We start from the raw sequence: 22,657 nt of genomic DNA on the forward strand, positions 1-22,657 counted from the left end.
CCCCCCTCCGGCAGGGTGCCGAAACAGGGTCTCGATTGGTTTTTGGTGGCTACACAGGCTTGCGGCGGCGGAACTCCCGATCTATTCTGTTCCCCAATGTTTTTATGGTATATGGATATATATATATATAGGCGAAAGAAGTCGGTCAGGGGAGCCACGAGGGGCCCACGAGGGTGGGAGGCGCGCCTCCCAGCCTCGTGGCCACCTCGAAGCTTCCTTGACTTCTACCCCAAGTGTCCTGGATTGCTTCCGTTTCAAAAATAACTCTCCCGAAGGTTTCATTCCGTTTGGACTCCGTTTGATATCCCTTTTCTTCGAAACACTGAAATAGGCAAGAAAACAGTAATTTGAGCTAGGCCTCCGGTTAATAGGTTAGTCCCAAAAATAATATAAAAGTGTTTAGTAAAGCCCATAAACATCCAAAACACATAATATAATAGCATGGAACAATCAAAAATTATAGATACGTTGGAGACGTATCAGCATCCCCAAGCTTCATTCTTGCTCGTCCTCGAGTAGGTAAATGATAAAAACAGAATTTTTGATGTGGAATGCTACCTAACATATTTATCAATGTAATCTTCTTTATTGTGGCAATAATATTAAGATCCATAAGATTCAAAACAAAAGTTTAATATTGACATGAAAATAATAATACTTCAAGCATACTAACAAAGTAATCATGTCTTCTCAAAATAACATGGCCAAAGAAAGCTATCCCTACAAAATCATATAGTCTGGCTATGCTCTATCTTCATCACACAAAATATTTAAATCATGCACAACCCTGATGACAAGCCAAGCAATTGTTTCATACTTTTGATGTTCTCAAACTTTTTCAATCTTCACGCAATACATGAGCGTGAGCCATGGACATAGCACTATAGGTGGAATAGAATGGTGGTTGTGGAGAAGACAAAAAGGATAAGATAGTCTCACATCAACTAGGTGTATCAATGGGCTATGGAGATGCCCATCAATAGATATCAATGTGAGTGAGTAGGGATTGCCATGCAACGGATGCACTAGAGCTATAAGTGTATGAAAGCTCAACAAAAGAAACTAAGTGGGTGTGCATCCAACTCGCTTGCTCACGAAGACCTAGGGCATTTTGAGGAAGCCCATCATTGGAATATACAAGCCAAGTTCTATAATGAAAGATTCCCACTAGTATATGAAAGTGACAACATAGGATACTCTCTATCATGAAGATCATGGTGCTACTTTGAAGCACAAGTGTGGTAAAAGGATAGTAGCATTGTCCCTTCTCTCTTTTTCTCTCATTTTTTTATTTTTTTTATTTGGGCATTTTCTCTTTTTTTATGGCCTCTTTTTTTTAGTCCGGAGTCTCATCCCGACTTGTGGGGGAATCATAGTCTCCATCATCCTTTCCACACTGGGACAATGCTCTAATAATGATGATCATCACACTTTTATTTACTTACAACTAAAGGATTACAACTCAATACTTAGAACAAAAATCTGACTCTATATGAATGCCTCCGGCGGTGTACCGGGATGTGCAATGAATCAAGAGTGACATGTATGAAAGAATTATGAACGGTGGCTTTGCCACAAATACGATGTCAACTACATGATCATGCAAAGCAATATGACAATGATGAAGTGTGTCATAATAAAGGGAACGGTGGTAAGTTGCATGGCAATACATCTCGGAATGGCTATGGAAATGCCATAATAGGTAGGTATGGTGGCTGTTTTGAGGAAGGTATATGGTGGATGTATGATACCGGCGAAAGGTGCGCGGTATTAGAGAGGCTAGCAATGGTGGAAGGGTGAGAGTGCGTATAATCCATGGACTAAACATTAGTCATAAAGAACTCACATACTTATTGCAAAAATCTATTAGTTATCGAAACGACTACTACGCGCATGCTCCTAGGGGGATAGATTGGTAGGAAAAGACCATCGCTCATCCCCGACCGCCACTCGTAAGGAAGACAATCAATAAATAAACCATGCTCCGACTTCATCACATAACGGTTCACCATACGTGCATGCTACGGGAATCACAAACTTTAACACAAGTATCTCTCAAATTCACAACTACTCAACTAGCATGACTCTAATATCACCATCTTCATATCTCAAAACAATCATAAGGAATCAAACTTCTCATAGTATTCAATGCACTTTATATGAAAGTTTTTATTATATCCCTCTTGGATGCCCATCATATTAGGACTTAATTCATAACCAAAGCAAATTACCATGTTGTTCTAAAGACTCTCAAAATAATATAAGTGAAGCATGAGAGTTTATCTATTTCTTCAAAATAAAACTACCGTCGTGCTCTAAAAGATATAAGTGAAGCACTAGAGCAAATGACAAACTACTCCGAAAGATATAAGTGAAGATCAATGAGTAGCCGAATTATTATGTAACTATGTGAAGACTCTCTAACATTTAAGAATTTCATATCTTGGTATTTTATTCAAGAAGCAAGCAAAACAAAAGAAAATAAAATGACGCTCCAAGCAAAACACATATCATGTGGTAAATAAAAATATAGCTCCAAGTAAAGTTACCGATGAATGAAGACGAAAGAGGGGATGCCTTACGGGGCATCCCCAAGCTTAGGCTCTTGGTTGTCTTTGAATATTACCTTGGGGTGCCTTGGGCATCCCCAAGCTTAGGCTCTTGCCACTCCTTATTCCATAGTCCATCGAATCTTTACCCAAAACTTGAAAACTTCACAACACAAAACACAACAGAAAATCTCATGAGCTCCGTTAGCGAAAGAAAACAAACCACCACTTAAAGGTACTGTAATTAACTAACTCTTTATTTATATTGGTGTAATATATAATGTATTACAACTCCTCTATGGTTCATACCCTCCGATACTACTCATAGATTCATCAAAATAAGCAAACAACACATAGAAAACAGAATCTGTCAAAAATAGAACAGTCTGTAGTAATCTGTATCAAACGTATACTTCTGGAACTCATAAAAATCTGCCAAAATAGGACGACCTAGATAATTTGTTTATTGATCTACTGCAATTGAAATCAGTATTTTATCACGTTCTGGTCATTTTTAACAATTGTTTTCGTGAGCAGAAAGTTTCTGACCTTTTCAGCAAGATCAAATAATTATCATCCAAGAAGATCCTATAGGTCTTCCTTGGCACTTTATTGAAATAAAAGCTATAAAACATGATTACTACAGTAGCTTAATCATGTGAACACACAAAAACAGTAGGTATAAATATTGGGTTGTCTCCCAACAAGCGCTTTTCCTTAAAGCCTTTTTAGCTAGGCATGATGATTTCAATGATGCTCGTATAAAAGATAAGAATTGAAACATAAAGAGAGCATCATGAAGAATATGACTAGCACATTTGAGTTTAACCCACTTCCTATGCATAGGGATTTTGTGAGCAAACAACTTATGGGAACAATAATCAACTAGCATAGGAAGGCAAAACAAGCATAACTTCAAAACTTTAAGCACATAGAGAGGAAACTTGATATTATTGCAATCCCTACAAGCATATATTCCTCCCTCATAATAATTTTCAGTAGCATCATGAATGAATTCAACAATATAACCATCACATAAGGAATTCTTTTCATGATCTACAAGCATAGAATTTTTATTACTCTCCACATAAGCAAATTTGTTCTCATGAATAGTAGTGGGAGCAAACTCAACAAAATAACTATCATGTGAAGCATAATCCAATTGAAAATTAAAATCATGATGACAAGTTTCATGGTTATCTTTATTCTTTATAGCATACGTGTCATCACAATAATCATCATAAATAGGAGGCATGCTTTCATCATAATAAATTTGCTCATCAAAACTTGGGGGACAAAAAATATCATCTTCATCAAACATAGCTTCCCCAAGCTTGTGGCTTTGCATATCATTAGCATCATGGATATTCAAGGAATTCATACTAACACCATTGCAATCATGCTCATCATTCAAATATTTAGTGCCAAACATTCTAATGCATTCTTCTTCTAGCACTTGAGCACAATTTTCCTTTCCATCATTTTCACGAAAGACATTAAAAAGATGAAGCATATGAGGCACCCTTAATTCCATTTTTTGTAGTTTTATTTTATAAACTAAACTAGTGATAAAACAAGAAACAAAAAGATTCGATTGCAAGATCCAAAGATATACCTTCAAGCACTCACCTCCCCGGCAATGGCGCCAGAAAAGAGCTTGATGTCTACTACGCAACCTTCTTCTTGTAGACGTTGTTGGGCCTCCAAGTGCAGAGGTTTGTAGGACAGTAGCAAATTTCCCTCAAGTGGATGACCTAAGGTTTATCAATCCGTGGGAGGCGTAGGATGAATATGGTCTCTCTCAAGCAACCCTGCACAAATAACAAACAGTCTCTTGCGTCCCAACACACCCAATACAATGGTCAATTGTATAGGTGCACTAGTTCGGCGAAGAGATGGTGATACAAGTGCAATATGGATGGTAGATATAGGTTTTTGTAATCTGAAAATATAAAAACAGCAAGGTAGCAAGCGATAAAAGTGAGCGTAAACGGTATTGCAATGCTAGGAAACAAGGCCTAAGGTTCATACTTTCACTAGTGCAAGTTCTCTCAACAATAATAACATAATTGGATCATATAACAATCCCTCAACATGCAACAAAGAGTCACTCCAAAGTCACTAATAGCGGAGAACAAACGAAGAGATTATTGTAGGGTACGAAACCACCTCAAAGTTATTCTTTCGGATCGATCTATTCAAGAGTCCATAGTAAAATAACACGAAGCTATTCTTTCCGTTCAATCTATCATAGAGTTCGTACTAGAATAACACCTTAAGACACATATCAACCAAAACCCTAATGTCACCTAGATACTCCAATGTCAACACAAGTATCCGTGGGTATGATTATACGATATGCATCACACAATCTCAGATTCATCTATTCATACCAACACAAAGTACTTCAAAGAGTGCCCCAAAGTTTCTACCGGAGAGTCAAGACGAAAACGTGTGCCAATCCCTATGCATAAGTTCACGAGGTCACGGAACCTGCAAGTTGATCACCAAAATATACATCAAGTGAATCACGTGATATCCCATTGTCACCACAGATACGCACATGCAAGACATACATCAAGTGTTCTCAAATCCTTAAAGACTCAATCCGATAAGATAACTTCAAATGGAAAACTCAATCCATTACAAGAGAGTAGAGGGGGAGAAACATCATAAGATCCAACTATAATAGCAAAGCTCGCGATACATCAAGATCGTACCACCTCAAGAACACGAGAGAGAGAGAGAGAGATCAAACACATAGCTACTGGTACATACCCTCATCCCCGAGGGTGAACTACTCCCTCCTCGTCATGGAGAGGGCCGGGATGATGAAGATGGACACCGGTGAGGGTTCCCCCCTCCGGTAGGGTGCCGGAACAGGGTCCCGATTGGTTTTTGGTGGCTACAGAGGCTTGCGGCTGCGGAACTCCTGATCTATTATGTTCCCCAATGTGTTTAGGGTATATGGATATATATATATAGGCGAAAGAAGTCGGTCATGGGAGCCACGAGGGTGGGAGCGCACCCAGGGGGGCAGGCGCGCCTCCCTGCCTCGTGGCCACCTCGAAGCTTCCTTGACTTCTACTTCAAGTCTCCTGGATTGCTTCCGTTCAAAAAATAACTCTCCCGAAGGTTTCATTCCGTTTGGACTCCGTTTGATATTCCTTTTCTTCGAAACACTGAAATCAGCAAGAAAACAACAATTTGGGCTGGGCCTCCGGTTAATAGGTTAGTCCCAAAAATAATATAAAAGTGTTTAGTAAGCCCATAAACATCCAAAACAGATAATCTAATAGCATGGAACAATCAAAAATTATAGATACGTTGGAGTCGTATCAACGGGATCTCATTAGAGATTGATGTGATGTAAAAGACCCATCTGTTAGCATAGCATAATGATCGTTTAGTTTTATTGCTATTGCTTTCTTCATGACTTATACATGTTCCTCTAACTATGAGATTATGCAACTCCCGAATACCGGAGGAACACCTTGTGTGCTATCAAACGTCACAACATAACTGGGTGATTATAAAGATGCTCTACAGGTGTCTCCGATGGTGTTTGTTGAGTTGGCATAGATCGAGATTAGGATTTGTCACTCTGAGTATCCGAGAGGTATCTCTGGGCCCTTGTGACGCCCCCGATTTGACCGTACACTAATCATGCACGCAAATGTGTACGATCAAGATCAGGAACTCAGGGGAAGATATCACAACACAACTCTAAAACATAAATAAGTCATACAAGCATTATAATACAAGCCAGGGGCCTCGAGGGCTCGAATACAAGTGCTCGATCACAGACGAGTCAGCGGAAGCAACAATATCTGAGTACAGACATAAGTTAAACAAGTTTGCCCTAAGAAGGCTAGCACAAACTGGGATACAGATCGAACAAGGCGCAGGCCTCCTGCCTGGGATCCTCCTAACTACTCCTGGTCGTCGTCAGCGGCCTGCACGTAGTAGTAGGCACCTCCAGTGTCGTAGGAGTCGTCGTCGACGGTGGCGTCTGGCTCCTTGGCTCCAGCATCTGGTTGCGACAACCAGGTAGAAAGGAAAGAGGGAAAAGATGGAGAAAGGCAACCGTGAGTACTCATCCAAAGTACTCGCAAGCAAAGAGCTACACTACATATGCATGGGTATATGTGTAAAGGGGCATATCAATGGACTGAACTGCAGAATGCCAGAATAAGAGGGGGCTAGCTAGTCCAGTCGAAGACTACGCTTCTGGCCAGCTCCATCTTGCAGCATGTAGAAGAGAGTAGACTGAAGTCCTTCAAGTAGCATCGCATAGCATAATCCTACCCGGCGATCCCCTCCTCGTCACCCTGTTAGAGAGCGATCACCGGGTTGTATCTGGCACTTGGAAGGGTGTATTTTATTCAGTATCCGGTTCTAGTTGTCATAAGGTCAAGGTACAACTCCGGGTCGTCCTTTTACCGAGGGACACGGCTATTCGAATAGATAAACTTCCCTGGAGGGGTGCACCACATAACCCAACACGCTCGATCCCATTTGGCCGGACACACTTTTCTGGGTCATGCCCGGCCTCGAAAGATCAACACGTCGCAGCCCCACCTAGGCTCAACAGAGAGGTCAACACGCCGGTCTAAATCCTATGCGCAGGGGTCTGGGCCCATCGCCCATTGCACACCTGCACGTTGCGAGGGCGGCCGGAAGCAGACCTAGCCTAGTGGCGTTCCAGTCCAATCCGGCGCGCGCCGCTCCGTCACTGACGTCAAAACGAGCTTCGGCTGATACCACGACGCCGGGATACCCATAACTACTCCCGCGTAGATGGCTAGTGCGTATAGACCAAATGGCCAGACTCAGATCAAATACCAAGATCTCGTTAAGCGTGTTAAGTATCCGCGAACGTCGACCAAGGCCAGGCCCACCTCTCACCTAGGCGGTCTCAACCTGCCCTGTCGCTCCGCCACAAAGATCCACTTGCGGGTACTCCTACGAGCCGACCCGACTTTAGTCATCACATGTGTCATGTATATAGTATATAAGTATATACCCGTGATCACCGCCCAGGTGATCACGGCCCGATAGTATAGCACAGCAGACGGACAAGAATGTAGGGCCACTGATGGAAAACTAGCATCCTATACTAAGCAGGTAGGATTGCAGGTAAAGATAACAACAGTAGTAGCAAGGATAGGCTATGCATCAGGATAGGATATCGGAAAGCAGTAACATGCTACACTACTCTAATGCAAGCAGTATAGAGAAGAATAGGCGATATCTGGTGATCAAGGGGGGGCTTGCCTGGTTGCTCTGGCAAGTAGGAGGGGTCGTCAACTCCGTAGTCGAACTGGGCAGCAGTGTCGGTCTCGTAGTCTACCGGAGAGAAGAGGGGGAAAAACAGTAAATACAATGCAAACATAAGCATGACGATGCGTGACATGACAATGAGCAGTGCGAGGTGTGTCCCAACGCGACAGTAGGTGGTACCGGCGAAGGGGGGGAACATCCGGGAAAGTATTCCCGATGTTTTGCGTTTTCGGACAGACGGACCGGAGGAGGAAAGTTGCGAGTTCGATATGTTAGGGATGTGTGGTGGACGAACGGGCTGCATATCCGGATTCGTCTCGTCGTTCTGAGCAACTTTCATGTTCAAAGTATTTCCATCCGAGTTACGGATTAAAAGATATGATTATCAAAAGAATTTATTAATTTCTGGATTTAATTAATTATTTAATTTAATTCGAAATTTGGATTTATGACATCAGCATGATGTCATGCTGACGTCAGCAGTCAACGTTGACCGTTGACCTGGTCAACCTGACAGGTGGGTCCCACCTGTCAGGGGCTGTTAGCTAATTAACTACTGTTTAATTAAATTAACTAACTAATTAGATTAATTTAAACGGGATTAATTACCTTAATTAATTTAGTTAATTAATTAATTAATTAAGTAAATTTATTATTATTATTTTCTTTATTTATTTATTTATTTATATATTATTATTTTTATTTTTATTTTATTTTTAAATCATTTTTTAACGTTCTCTGGGCGCGGGGGCCCACCTGTCTGTGGCCCAAGGGGGTTCGGGCCCAGGGGCAGTGGCTCAGGGGGGCGAGGCCCCACCTGGCAGTGGCCCAGGGGGCCAAAGTGGGGGCTCGGGTGGCCGGTGCGGGCGTGGGCGCCCGTGTGCGCCCGAGGCCACCAGGGGGGGCGACGCCGGCCACGGCAGAGGCCGGCCGCGGTGCGGCTAGTGCGCGGGCCGGGCGGCGGTGACGCGTCGACGTGCGCGGGGGCGAGCGGCGGAGGCGAAGGGAGGCGTGCGCGGCCCAGTGGTGCAGGGCGAACGGAGGGGGTCGTGGGGCGCGGTGGTGGAGGCGGTGAGCGCGGCCGAGCGAGCGCGGGGGCACGGCGACCGCGGCGAGCAGGGGAGGGGACGACCACGGGGCGAGGAAGAGAGGGGAGGGGCGCGGCTCACTATGGCCGTAGGGGAGTGGCAGCGGGGCTCGAGGTGGGGGACGGGGACGACGGCGACGTGGGAGCAGGCCGGCGGGGAGGTCCGGCGAGGACGAGCTCCGGCGTGGCGACGTCCCACGGCGAGGCAGCGTGGTCGCGGGGCGCGGGGTCATCGGGGCGGCGTCGGGGGCGAGCGGGGCGACGGGGTCGCCGGGGCGGCGTCGGGGGCGAGCGGGGCGACGTCGGGGCGAACGGGGCGACGGGGTGGAGCCCGATCCGATCTGGATCGGGGGAGGGAGGGGGAGAGTGGGGGGTGTCGGTGGAGTGGGTGGGGTGAGGGAGTGGATAAGGGAGTGGGGGCGTCGGTGGGCCGGCCGGCTGGGCCTGGGGGTTGGCCCAGTTGGGCCAGGGTCCAGTGGGGGGCTCCTTTTCCCTTTTTCTGTTTGTTTTCTCTTTTGTATTTTCTTTCTTTTATTTATTTTCTTTACTGTTTTATTTCAATTTAAATTATTTAGGCATTTTATAAAAATGTGTTTACTACACCATATTTACTTATGCAAAATATGGCATCTCCCGAACATTTTGTTTTAAATTTTGAAAAACTTTTATTGTTGACACTAATTGAATTTAAATTATGAAACGGTTTTGGATCATCGCACGGTTAACAACAGTAACCGAGGTGACGTGGCATGATTAGCGGGGAATTACTGTAGCTTGATTACCCGGGCGTTACAAATCTCCTCCACTACAAGAAATCTTGTCCCGAGATTTAGGAGGTAGAAGGAAAAAATGCGGGGTATTCTTCGCGCACACGATCCTATCGTTCCCAAGTGGCTTCATCTTCAAAATGGTGCGACCACTGGACTTTGAGGAACTTGATCGCCTTCTGACGTGTGCGGCGTTCAGCTTGGTCGAGAATGCGGACCGGATGCTCTTTATATGAGAGGTCCTGCTGCAATTCGAGCACTTCATGATCCACTGCTCGGATTGGGTCCTTGAAGCAACGACGGAGCTGTGACACATGGAACACATCGTGAACCTGAGAAAGGTTCGGCGGAAGCTCCAGTTGGTATGCCACTTTTCCACGCCTTTCGAGAATAGTGAATGGGCCAATATAGTGAGGAGCTAGTTTGCCCTTGATTCCAAAGCGGTGAGCACCCTTCATTGGTGTGACTCGAAGATAAGCCTTTTCGCCAGGTTGATAGACCATGTCTTTATGATGACGGTCATACTGACTCTTCTGACGTGACTGAGCAGTCTTGAGATTCTCACGAATAATGCGGACTTGTTCTTCGGCATGTTGGATAATATCCGAACCGAAGAGTGGACGTTCCCCAGTTTCTGACCAGTTCAGAGGGGTTCGATACTTTCGTCCATATAACACTTCGAAGGGGGCCATCTTCAGACTAGCTTGATAGCTATTATTATAAGAGAACTCAGCATACGGGAGAGATTCCTCCCATTTCTTGCCAAAGGAAATAACACAAGCTCGAAGCATGTCTTCAAGAACTTGGTTGACGCATTCAACTTGCCCCTGTGATTGAGGATGAAATGCAGTACTGAATGACAGATGAGTTCCCATAGCTTCTTGGAAACTTGCCCAGAATCTTGAAGTGAATAAGCTACCACGGTCTGAGCTGATAACCAATGGAATACCGTGGAGTGAAACAATCCTGGACATATAGAGTGTTGCCAACTGACTAGCAGTGATCGTTTCATTGACCGCCAGAAAATGTGCAACTTTGGAAAGCCGGTCAATGACGACAAGAATAGCATCATTACCTTTCTGTGATTTGGGAAATCCAGTGACGAAGTCCATCTCAACATGGTCCCATTTCCATTCAGGAATAGAGATAGGTTGCAGAGTTCCAGCAGGCCTTTGATGTTCTGCTTTGATACGACGGCAAACGTCACACTCAGCAACATAACGAGCAATGTCTTGCTTCATATTAGACCACCAGAATCTCTGACGGATGTCTTGGTACATCTTTGTACTACCAGGGTGGATACATAGAGGCGTATCATGAGCTTCTTTCATAACTTCCTGTGTCATATCCAGGTTTTTCTCTGCACATGGCACCACTAGGCGGCCCTTGAAGTATAAGGTGCCATCTTCAGCAATAGTGAAGAATGAGGGCTTTCCTTCTGCGAGGTAGCGCTTAATCTTGTGGGCTTCAGAGTCATACTTTTGTAGCCTTTTGATGCTGTCCACGAGATCTGGTTTAGCAACTAGGGTATTGAGAGAACCCTGGGTAACAACGTGGAGGTTCACCTTGCCAAACTCCTTAGGAGGGGGAGCGAGTGCACCCGGAGGAACAATATGGAGGTTCAGCTTCCTGAATTCTTCAACAAGCGAGGGCTGAACTTTGTGAACCTGGAGGTGGTTGCAGTAAGACTTGCGGCTCAAGGCATCAGCCATTACATTAGCCTTGCCTGGCGTATAGGAAATACCCAAGTCAAAGTCTGCAACAAGCTCCATCCATCTCTGCTGACGGAGGTTCAGGTCTGGCTGAGTAAACAGATACTTCAGACTTTGGTCGTCAGTGAAGATCTCGCAACAATTACCGAGAAGGTAATGTCGCCACTGCTTCAGCGCATGAATGACAGCAGCAAGTTCGAGGTCGTGAACTGGGTAGTTCTCTTCGTGAGGGCGCAATTGCCGAGAGGCATAAGCAATCACTTTGCGGTCTTGCATTAGGACACAGCCTAATCCTTGACGGGAAGCGTCGCAGTAAATGACGAAGTCCTTCTTAGTATCAGGTGGAGCTAGAACTGGGGCAGAAGTCAGTTTTGTCTTTGAGTGCCTGGAAACTTTCTTGACATTTGTCTGTCCATTGGAACTTGACACCCTTATGCAATAGGTTAGTCAGAGGTCTGGCGATCTTGGAGAAGTTCTCGACGAAACGACGGCAATAGCTGGCGAGACCGAGAAAACTTCTGACTTGCTTAACGTTCTTGGGAGGAGTCCAATCAAGGATAGCCTGGACTCGTTCAGGGTTGACGGCAATACCATCCTTAGAGATGACATGCCCAAGATAGGTTACTTCCGGTAGCCAGAATTCACATTTGGAGAACTTGGCATATAGTTGATGCTCTCGTAGCTTTTCCAGCACAAGTCGAAGATGTTCAGCATGTTCTTCTTCGTTCTTGGAAAATACCAGGATATCATCCAGATAAACCACAACGAACTTGTCGAGGTAATCAATGAATATATAGTTCATCAGACGAGAGAAGGTGGCTGGAGCATTGGTTAAACCGAAAGACATGACGGTGTACTCGTATGAACCATAGCGAGTCACGAAGGCGGTCTTTGGGATATCCTCTTCGCGAACACGGATCTGGTGGTAACCCAACCTCACGTCGAGCTTAGAGAACACTGACGAACCCGCCAGTTGATCATACAGATCATTGATCCGAGGAAGAGGGTATTTATTCTGAATGGTAGCTTGGTTTATTGGACGGTAGTCTTGAACTAATCGGTTTGTCCCATCCTTCTTCTTGAGAAAGAGAGAAGGTGCTCCCCAAGGAGAGCAACTTGGGCGAATGAATCCTTTGCGAAGAGAATTGTCGATTTCCACCTTAAGCTCAAGGAGTTCATGCGGCGGCATCTTGTAGGGTCGCTTGGCTATAGGAGTGGTGCCTGGTTTCAAGTCGATGATGAATTCGACTGCTCTAGCAGGGGGAATCCCTGGAAGTTCTTCAGGAAAGACGTCGAGGAATTCACGCACGACGGGAATATTTTCAGTGCCCTCGAGTGGTGCAGCGTTCAATGCATTCAATGCATAGACCCTTGCCTCGGCATTTTGCACCAGATGGGCTTGGTAAGTAACTATCTCATCTGAAGGGTGTAGCAGATGGACGGTCTTAGTGGTGCAAATGATTGAAGCAGTATGTGCTTTTAACCAATTCATTCCCAGAATGATATCAATGCTACAAGACTTCAGTACGATGGGAGAGACAAGAAATTCCAGTCCTTCGATTTCAACGGGGACGTCGTTGCAAATCATGGAGGTTCGACATTGGCCCGCAGGGGTGTGTACTAATAGTGAAGCATTCATGTCTTCGCTTCTAATGCCATGCATGAATGCAAAATCTTCTGACATGAATGAATGTGATGCACCTGTATCAAATAAAACGGATGCTGGTACTGAATTTACGAGGAGTGTACCCATCACAGTAGCAGGCTGGTCTTGAGCTTCGTTGAGATCAACGTGGTTGGCATGAACATGACCATAAGACTTGGCCTTGTTGCTGTGGGGCTGGTTGCTTCCATGGCCAGTTGCTGGAAGGGCCAGTTGATTCTGGTTCTGGTTGCATTCTCTAGCACGGTGTCCTGGTTGACCACACCTGAAGCACAAGCCATTATTGGGAGTGGGAATAAGAGCTTGTGATGGTGGAGCTGGAAATCTTGACTGCCTAGATGGTGGTGGAGGCAGACGAGGTGCAGCATAGGTCTGCCTTGGGGCAGATGCATTTGGACGGTACATGCTGTTCGGGATCCATATCTTACGCTTCTGTGAGGGCGGGCCCGAAGATGAGTCCGTGTCACGGTTGCGCCTGTGAGAGCTCTGGTATTCCTGCAGACCAGTTTCGACATTGATGGCCTTGTTCACCAGGGTGGCGAAATCAGCAAAGTCATGCACTAGAAGTGCGAGCTTGATGTCAGCTTGAAGGCCATCACGGAACTTCTCCTGTCTGCGTGCATCAGTTGCAATGTCCTCTTCAGCACCAGAAACTCCCGCTGATAAGCTTCAACAGTTTTGTTGCCTTGGGTGAGGTTGCGGAACTCACGCTTCTTCCGGTCCATGACTCCCTGAGGAATGAAGCGGGCACGGAAAGCAGCTTGGAAGTCTGGCCAGGTGATGATTGTTCCAGCTGGCAGAGTACGCCTGTGGCTGTCCCACCATTGAGCTGCGGGTCCCTTCAGAAAGAAGGAAGCAAAGTTGACATAGCTGGCAGGGGCTACATCGGCAGACTCCATCTCATAGGTGACGTCACGGAGCCAGTCATCAGCATCCAGAGGCTGAGTTGAGCTGCGGTACACAGTTGGATTGAGGCGCATGAAATCCTGCAGAGTTACTGGGGTTGGTTGCTGGTCCATATTGGGGCGAGGAAACTGAGCCATCATATTTTCCATGAATTGGCGGTTCAGTTCGAACTGTTGGATCATACCAGCCATGTACTCAGGTGGTGGTGGGGCATTGCCACCACGACCACGACCACCTGGTCTAACCATCCTGCTAATATATAACAGGGGTAGTTCAGCATTGAGAAAATTTGCAAAGACAAGAATCATTCATGATGAAACATGCATAATGAAAGGAGCACGATAGCTACTACATAGTAGTCGGCATAACTTACAAAAGGGGTCATGCATAGAGTTCAGTACACAGAGTTCAGTACATAGACTAAAACAACATAGGCGGCACACAGGCTCGCGGCAACTGCAGCCAATACTAATAAGCAAGAATACATCAGTCCCAGGAGGAACTGTGGAGGTAATCATAGCCCGACAGCTAGTAGTGAGGCAACGGATAGCCCTCCACGTCAGCAGACTGGGGGCCGTGGATACTCAGGTGTAGAGCCCGATGCTCAGGTGGCAGAAGAGGACCAAGTGCGGGAGAGTAGCCTCCCACCTCTGGCCAACCAACACCGTGGGGCATCACGGTCCTGGCTGGGTAGATCGCAGTACGCGGTAGCTGTCTAGATCGGACAAAGGGGTGCAGCAGCGTCAGAGCACGGTAAAGGTGCTGACGGGTGGTGTACATCTCGTGGCGAAGAGCTCGGTTAGCTCGATCCAGCCCATCCGCATGCAGAACCAGGTTCTGATGGTAGAAGGGCTCTCGGGTGACAGTGGAGTAGGCAGCAGTATAGTATCCCTCCGCACCAACATCAGATGCGATAGCAATGTGCCTGAAAGGGGAGGTGTCCAACTCCCGATACTCTCCACGAAGACGTGTCAGAGCAGCATAGGCAGCATCGTGGACAGCCATATCGATGGTCACACCAACACCATGAGCGGTGTGCAGCACAGTACTGGAGTCATACTCCCGCGAGTAGAGGTGGACGATGGCACGGTGCTGCTCCTGGTTAAAGTCCTGGTACTCCTCGTAGACGGTGTACTCAGGGTGCCAGCGATAACCCAGATAGGTCATCATCTCAGCTAGCACAGCCGGTGATCCCGAGGCACCAATGGCCGTCGTGTGACGCACGACCTGCCTCGTGGGTTCCATCTGAAAGCAAAGACATTTCAAAGGAGTCAAATGACAGTGTGTGAATTGTTCAAAATACTATTCTAAGAAACAACTATGGCTTATCCAACTTTGGGGTGAATGCGGTCACGGGATCCTAGTGTTAGAGTTAGCAAATTCGTTTAACCCGAGTAGAAGAGAGTTCAGAGGCCCAGAGTAAAGGTCGAGGAGTAAAAGATCCTAGTACCACCCAATGGCGACGTGGGCCCATAACCCACAGGTCCCAGGATCAAAACCTGGCTCTGATACCAACTTGTGACGCCCCCGATTTGACCGTACACTAATCATGCACGCAAATGTGTACGATCAAGATCAGGAACTCACGGGAAGATATCACAACACAACTCTAAAACATAAATAAGTCATACAAGCATTATAATACAAGCCAGGGGCCTCGAGGGCTCGAATACAAGTGCTCGATCACAGACGAGTCAGCGGAAGCAACAATATCTGAGTACAGACATAAGTTAAACAAGTTTGCCTGAAGAAGGCTAGCACAAACTGGGATACAGATCGAACGAGGCGCAGGCCTCCTGCCTGGGATCCTCCTAACTACTCCTGGTCGTCGTCAGCGGCCTGCACGTAGTAGTAGGCACCTCTAGTGTCGTACGAGTCGTCGTCGACGGTGGCGTCTGGCTCCTGGGCTCCAGCATCTGGTTGCGACAACCAGGTAGAAAGGAAAGGGGGAAAAGAGGGAGAAAGGCAACCGTGAGTACTCATCCAAAGTACTCGCAAGCAAAGAGCTACACTACATATGCATGGGTATATGTGTAAAGGGGCATATCAGTGGACTGAACTGCAGAATGCCAGAATAAGAGGGGGATAGCTAGTCCTATCGAAGACTACGCTTCTGGCCATCTCCATCTTGCAGCATGTAGAAGAGAGTAGACTGAAGTCCTTCAAGTAGCATCGCATAGCATAATCCTACCCGGCGATCCCCTCCTCGTCGCCCTGTTAGAGAGCGATCACCGGGTTGTATCTGGCACTTGGAAGGGTGTATTTTATTCAGTATCCGGTTCTAGTTGTCATAAGGTCAAGGTACAACTCCGGGTCATCCTTTTACCGAGGGACACGGCTATTCGAATAGATAAACTTCCCTGGAGGGGTGCACCACATAACCCAACACGCTCGATCCCATTTGGCCGGACACACTTTTCTGGGTCATGCCCGGCCTCGAAAGATCAACACGTCGCAGCCCCACCTAGGCTCAACAGAGAGGTCAACACGCCGGTCTAAATCCTATGCGCGCAGGGGTCTGGGCCCATCGCCCATTGCACACCTGCACGTTGCGAGGGCGGCCGGAAGCAGACCTAGCCTAGTGGCGTTCCAGTCCAATCCGGCGCGCGCCTCTCCGTCGCTGACGTCAAAAAGAGCTTCGGCTGATACCACGACGCCGGGATACCCATAACTACTCCCGCGTAGATTGCTAGTGCGTATATACCAAATGGCCAGACTCAGATCAAATACCAAGATCTCGTTAAGCGTGTTAAGTATCCGCGAACGTCGACCAGGGCCAGGCCCACCTCTCACCTTGGCGGTCTCAACCTGCCCTGTCACTCCGCCACAAAGATCCACTTGCGGGTACTCCTACGAGCCGACCCGACTTTAGTCATCACATGTGTCATGTATATAGTATATAAGTATATACCCGTGATCACCGCCCAGGTGATCACGGCCCGATAGTATAGAACAGCAGACGGACAAGAATGTAGGGCCACTGATGGAAAACTAGCATTCTATACTAAGCATGTAGGATTGCAGGTAAAGGTAACAACAGTAGTAGCAAGGATAGGCTATGCATCAGGATAGGATATCGGAAAGCAGTAACATGCTACACTACTCTAATGCAAGCAGTATAAAGAAGAATAGGCGATATCTGGTGATCAAGGGGGGGGGGGCTTGCCTGGTTGCTCTGGCAAGTAGGAGGGGTCGTCAACTCCGTAGTCGAACTGGGCAGCAGCAGTGTCGGTCTCGTAGTGTACCGGAGAGAAGGGGGGAAGAAACAGTAAATACAATGCAAACATAAGCATGACGATGCGTGACATGACAATGAGCAGTGTGAGGTGTGTCCTAACGCGACAGTAGGTGGTACCGGCGAAGGGGGGGAACATCCGGGAAAGTATTCCCGATGTTTTGCGTTTTCGGACAGACGGACCGGAGGGGGAAAGTTGCGAGTTCGATAGGTTAGGGATGTCTGGTGGACGAACGGGATGCGTATCCGGATTCGTCTCGTCGTTCTGAGCAACTTTCATGTACAAAGTATTTCCATCCGAGTAACGGATTAAAAGATATGATTTTCAAAAGAATTTATTAATTTCTGGAATTTAATTAATTATTTAATTTAATTCGAAATTTGGATTTATGACATCAGCATGATGTCATGCTGACGTCAGCAGTCAACGTTGACCGTTGACCTGGTCAACCTAACAGGTGGGTCCCACCTGTCAGGGGCTGTTAGCTAATTAACTACTGTTTAATTAAATTAACTAACTAATTAGATTAATTTAAACATGATTAATTAACTTAATTAATTTAGTTAATTAATTAATTAATTAAATTTATTTTTATTATTTGTTTTATTATTATTTTTATTTTTATTTTCTTTATTTATTTATTTATTATTATTTTTATTTTATTTTTATTTTTAAATCATTTTTTAACGTTCTCTGGGCGCGGGGGCCCACATGTCTGTGGCCCAAGGGGGTTCGGGCCCAGGGGCAGTGGCTCAGGGGGGCGAGGCCCCACCTGGCAGTGGCCCAAGGGGCCAAAGCGGGGGCGCGGGTGGCCGGTGCGGGCGTGGGTGCCCGTGTGCGCCCGAGGCCACCAGGGGGGGCGACGCCGGCCACGGCAGAGGCCGGCCGCGGTGCGGCCAGTGCGCGGGCCGGGCGGCGGTGACGCGTCGACGTGCGCAGGGGCGAGCGGCGGAGGCGAGGGGAGGCGTGCGCGGCCCAGTGGTGCAGGGCGAACGGAGGGGTGCCGTGGGGCGCGGTGGTGGAGGCGGTGAGCGCGGCCGAGCGCGCGCGGGGGCGCGGCGACCGCGGCGCGCAGGGGAGGGACGAGCACGGGGCGAGGGAGAGAGGGGAGGGGCGCGGCTCACTCGTACTGACGGAACTCTCCCTCGTACTCAACTGGATCAAGAGCTCGAGGGACGTCATCGTGCTGAACGTGTGCTGAACACGGAGGTGCCATACGTTCGGTGCTTGGATCGGTTGGATCGCGAAGACGTTCCCCTACATCAACCGCGTTACTAAACGCTTCCGCTTTCGGTCTACGAGGGTACGTGGACACACTCTCCTCGCTCATTGCTATGCTTCTGCTAGATATATCTTGCTTGATCGTAGGACTTTTTTAAATACTACATTCCCCAACAGTGGCATCCGAGCCAGGTTTATGCGTAGATGTTATATGCACGAGTAGAACACAAAGAGTTTTGGGCGACAATAGTCATACTGCTTACCAGCAATGACTTACTTTGATTCGGCGGTATTGTTGGATGAAGCGGCCTGGACCGACATTACATGACCGCGTTCATGAGACTGGTTCTACCGACGTGCTTCGCACATAGGTGGCTGGCAGGTGTCTGTTTCTCCAACTTTAGTTGAATCAAGTTTGACTACGCCCGGTCCTTGTTGAAGGTTAAAACAGCACACTTGACGAAAAATCGTTGTGGTTTTGATGCGTAGGTAAGAACAGTTCTTGCTAGAAGCCCGTAGCAGCCACGTAAAACTTGCAACAACAAAGTAGAGGATGTCTAACTTGTTTTTGCAGGCAATGTTGTGATGTGATATGGTCAAGACATGATGAGATGTAAATTGTTGTATGAGATGATCATGTGTTGTAAAAGTTATCAGCAACTGGAAGGAGCCTTATGGTTGTCGCTTTATTGTATGAAATGCAATCGCCATGTAATTGCTTTACTTTATCACTAAACGATAGCGATAGTCGTAGAAGCAATAGTTGGCTAGACGACAATGATGCTACGATGGCGATCAAGGTGTCAAGCCGGTGACGATGGAGATCATGAAGGTGCTTTGGAGATGGAGATCAAAGGCACAAGATGATGATGGCCATATCATGTCACATTTTTTGATTGCATGTGATGTTTATCCTTTATGCATCTTATTTTGCTTAGTACGGCGGTAGCATTATAAGATGATCTCTCACTAAATTTCAAGGTATAAGTGTTCTCCCTGAGTATGCACCATTGCTACAGTTCGTCGTGCCGAGACGCCACGTGATGATCGGGTGTGATAAGCTCTACGTTCACATACAACGGGTGCAAGCCAGTTTTGCACACGCAGAATACTCGGGTTAAACTTGACGAGCCTAGTATATGCAGATATGGCCTCAGAACACTGAGATCGAAAGATCGAACGTGAATCATATAGTAGATATGATCAACATAGTGATGTTCACCATTGAAAGCTACTCCATCTCAGGTGATGATCGGACATGGTTTAGTTGATATGGATCACGTGATCATTTAGATGACTAGAGGGATGTCTATCTAAGTGGGAGTTCTCAAGTAATATGATTAATTGAACTTTAATTTATCATGAACTTAGTCCCTGATAGTATTATCAATGGCTCGTGCTACCATTCCCTTGAATTTTAAAGCGTTCCTAGAGAAAGCTAAGTTGAAACATGATTGTAGCAACTACATGGACTGGGTCCGTAACTTGAGGATTATTCTCATTGCTGCACAGAAGAATTACGTCCTGGAAGCACCGCTAGGTGCAAGACCCGCTGCAGGAGCAACTCCAGACGTTATGAACGTCTGGCAGAGCAAAGCTGATCACTACTCGATAGTTCAGTGCGCCATGCTTTACGGCTTAGAATATGGACTTCAACGATGTTTTGAACGTCATGGAGTATATGAGATGTTCCAGGAGTTGAAGTTAATATTTCAAGCAAATGCCTGGACTGAGAGATATGAAGTCTCCAATAAGTTCTACAGCTGCAAAATGGAGGAGAATAGTTATGTCTGTGAACATATACTTAGAATGTCTGGGTACCACAACAACTTCACTCAGCTGGGAGTTAATCTTCCTGATGATAGTGTCATTGACAGAGTTCTTCAATCACTGCCACCAAGCTACAAAAGCTTCGTGATGAACTATAATATGCAAGGGATGGATAAGACAATTCCCGAGCTCTTTGCGATGCTAAAGGTTGTGGAGGTAGAAATCAACAAGGAGCATCAAGTGTTGATGGTTAACAAGACCACTAGTTTCAAGAAAAAAGGCAAAGGGAAGAAGGGGAACTTCAAGAATAAGGGCAAGCAAGTTGCTGCTCAAGTGAAGAAGCCCAAGTCTGGACCTAAGCCTGAGACTGAGTGCTTCTACTGCGAAGGGACTGGTCACTGGAAGCGGAACTGCCCCAAGTATTTGGCGGATAAGAAGGATGGCAAAGTGCAAGGTATATTTGATATACATGTTATTGATGTGTACCTTACTAATGCTCGTAGTAGCGCCTGGGTATTTGATACTGGTTCTGTTGCTCATATTTGCAACTCGAAACATGGGCTACAGATTAAGCGAAGATTGGCGAAGTACGAGGTGACGATGCGCGTGGGAAATGATTCCAAAGTCGATGTGATCGCCGTCGGCACGCTACCTCTACATCTACCTTCGGGATTAGTTTTAGACCTGAATAATTGTTATTTGGTGAAAGCGTTAAGCATGGACATTATATCTGTATCTTGTTTGATGCGAGACGGTTATTCATTTAAATCAGAGAATAATGGTTGTTCTATTTATATTAGTAATATATTTTATGGTTGTGCACCCTTGATGAGTGGTCTATTTTTGTTGAATCTCGATTGTAGTGATACAAATATTCATAATATTGAAGCCAAAAGATGCAAGGTTAATAATGATAGTGCAACTTATTTGTGGCACTGCCGTTTAGGTCATATTGGTATAAAGCGCATGAAGAAACTCCATACTGATGGGCTTTTGGAATCACTTGATGCTTGCGAACCATGCCTCATGGGCAAGATGACTAAGACTCCATTCTCCGGCAATGGAGCGAGCAACTGACTTACTGGAAATAATACATACTGATGTATGCGGTCCGATGAGTGTTGAGGCTCGCGGCGGGTACCGTTATTTTCTGACCTTCATAGATGATTTGAGCAGATATGGGTATATCTACTTGATGAAACATAAGTCTGAAACGTTTGAAAAGTTCAAAGAATTTCAGAGTGAAGTAGAAAATCATCGTAACAAGAAAATAAAGTTTCTACGATCTGATCGTGGAGGTGAATATTTGAGTTATGAGTTTGGTCTTCATTTGAAACAATATGGAATAGTTTCGCAACTCACGCCACCTGGAACACCACAGCGTAATGGTGTGTTCGAGCGTTGTAACTGTACTTTATTAGATATGGTGCGATCTATGATGTGTCTTACTGATTTACCGCTATCGTTTTGGGGTTATGCTCTGCATTCACGTTAAATAGGGCACCATCTAAATCCGTTGTGACGACACCATATGAACTGTGGTTTGGCAAGAAACCCAAGTTGTCGTTTCTTAAAGTTTGGGGCTGTGATGCTTATGTGAAAAAGCTTCAACCTGATAAGCTCGAACCCAAATCGGAGAAATGTGTCTTCATAGGATACCCAAAGGAGACTATTGGGTACACCTTCTATCACAGATCCGAAGGCAAAATATTTGTTGCTAATAATGGATCCTTTCTAGAGAAGGAGTTTCTCTCTAAAGAGGTGAGTGGGAGGAAAGTAGAACTTGATGAGGTAATTGTACCTTCTCCTGAATTGGAAAGTAGTTCATCACAGAAATCAGTTCCAGTGATTCCTACACCAATTAGTGAGGAAGCTAATGATGATGATCATGAAACTTCAGATCAAGTTACTACCGAACCTCGAAGGTCAACCAGAGTAAGGTCCGCACCAGAGTGGTACGGTGTTCTGGAGGTCATGTTACTTGACCATGATGAACCTACGAACTATGAGGAAGCGATCATGAGCCCAGATTCCGCGAAATGGCTTGAGGCCATGAAATCTGAGATGGGATCCATGTATGAGAACAAAGTATGGACTTTGGTTGACTTGCCCGATGATCGGCAAGCCATAGAGAATAAATGGATCTTCAAGAAGAAGACCGACGCTGACGGTAATGTTACTGTCTACAGAGCTTGACTTGTTGCGAAAGGTTTTCGACAAGTTCAAGGAGTTGACTATGATGAAACCTTCTCACCCGTAGCGATGCTTAAGTCTGTCCGAATCATGTTAGCAATTGCCGCATTTTATGATTATGAAATTTGGCCAATGGATGTCAAAACTGCATTCCTTAATGGATATCTTAAAGAAGAGTTGTATATGATGCAACCAGAAGGTTTTGTCGATCCAAAAGGTGCTAACAAAGTGTGCAGGCTCCATCGATCCATTTATGGACTGGTGCAAGCC

This window comes from Aegilops tauschii, chromosome 7 (assembly GCF_002575655.3).
Source record: "Aegilops tauschii subsp. strangulata cultivar AL8/78 chromosome 7, Aet v6.0, whole genome shotgun sequence".
In the NCBI taxonomy this organism is placed as follows: domain Eukaryota; kingdom Viridiplantae; phylum Streptophyta; class Magnoliopsida; order Poales; family Poaceae; genus Aegilops; species Aegilops tauschii.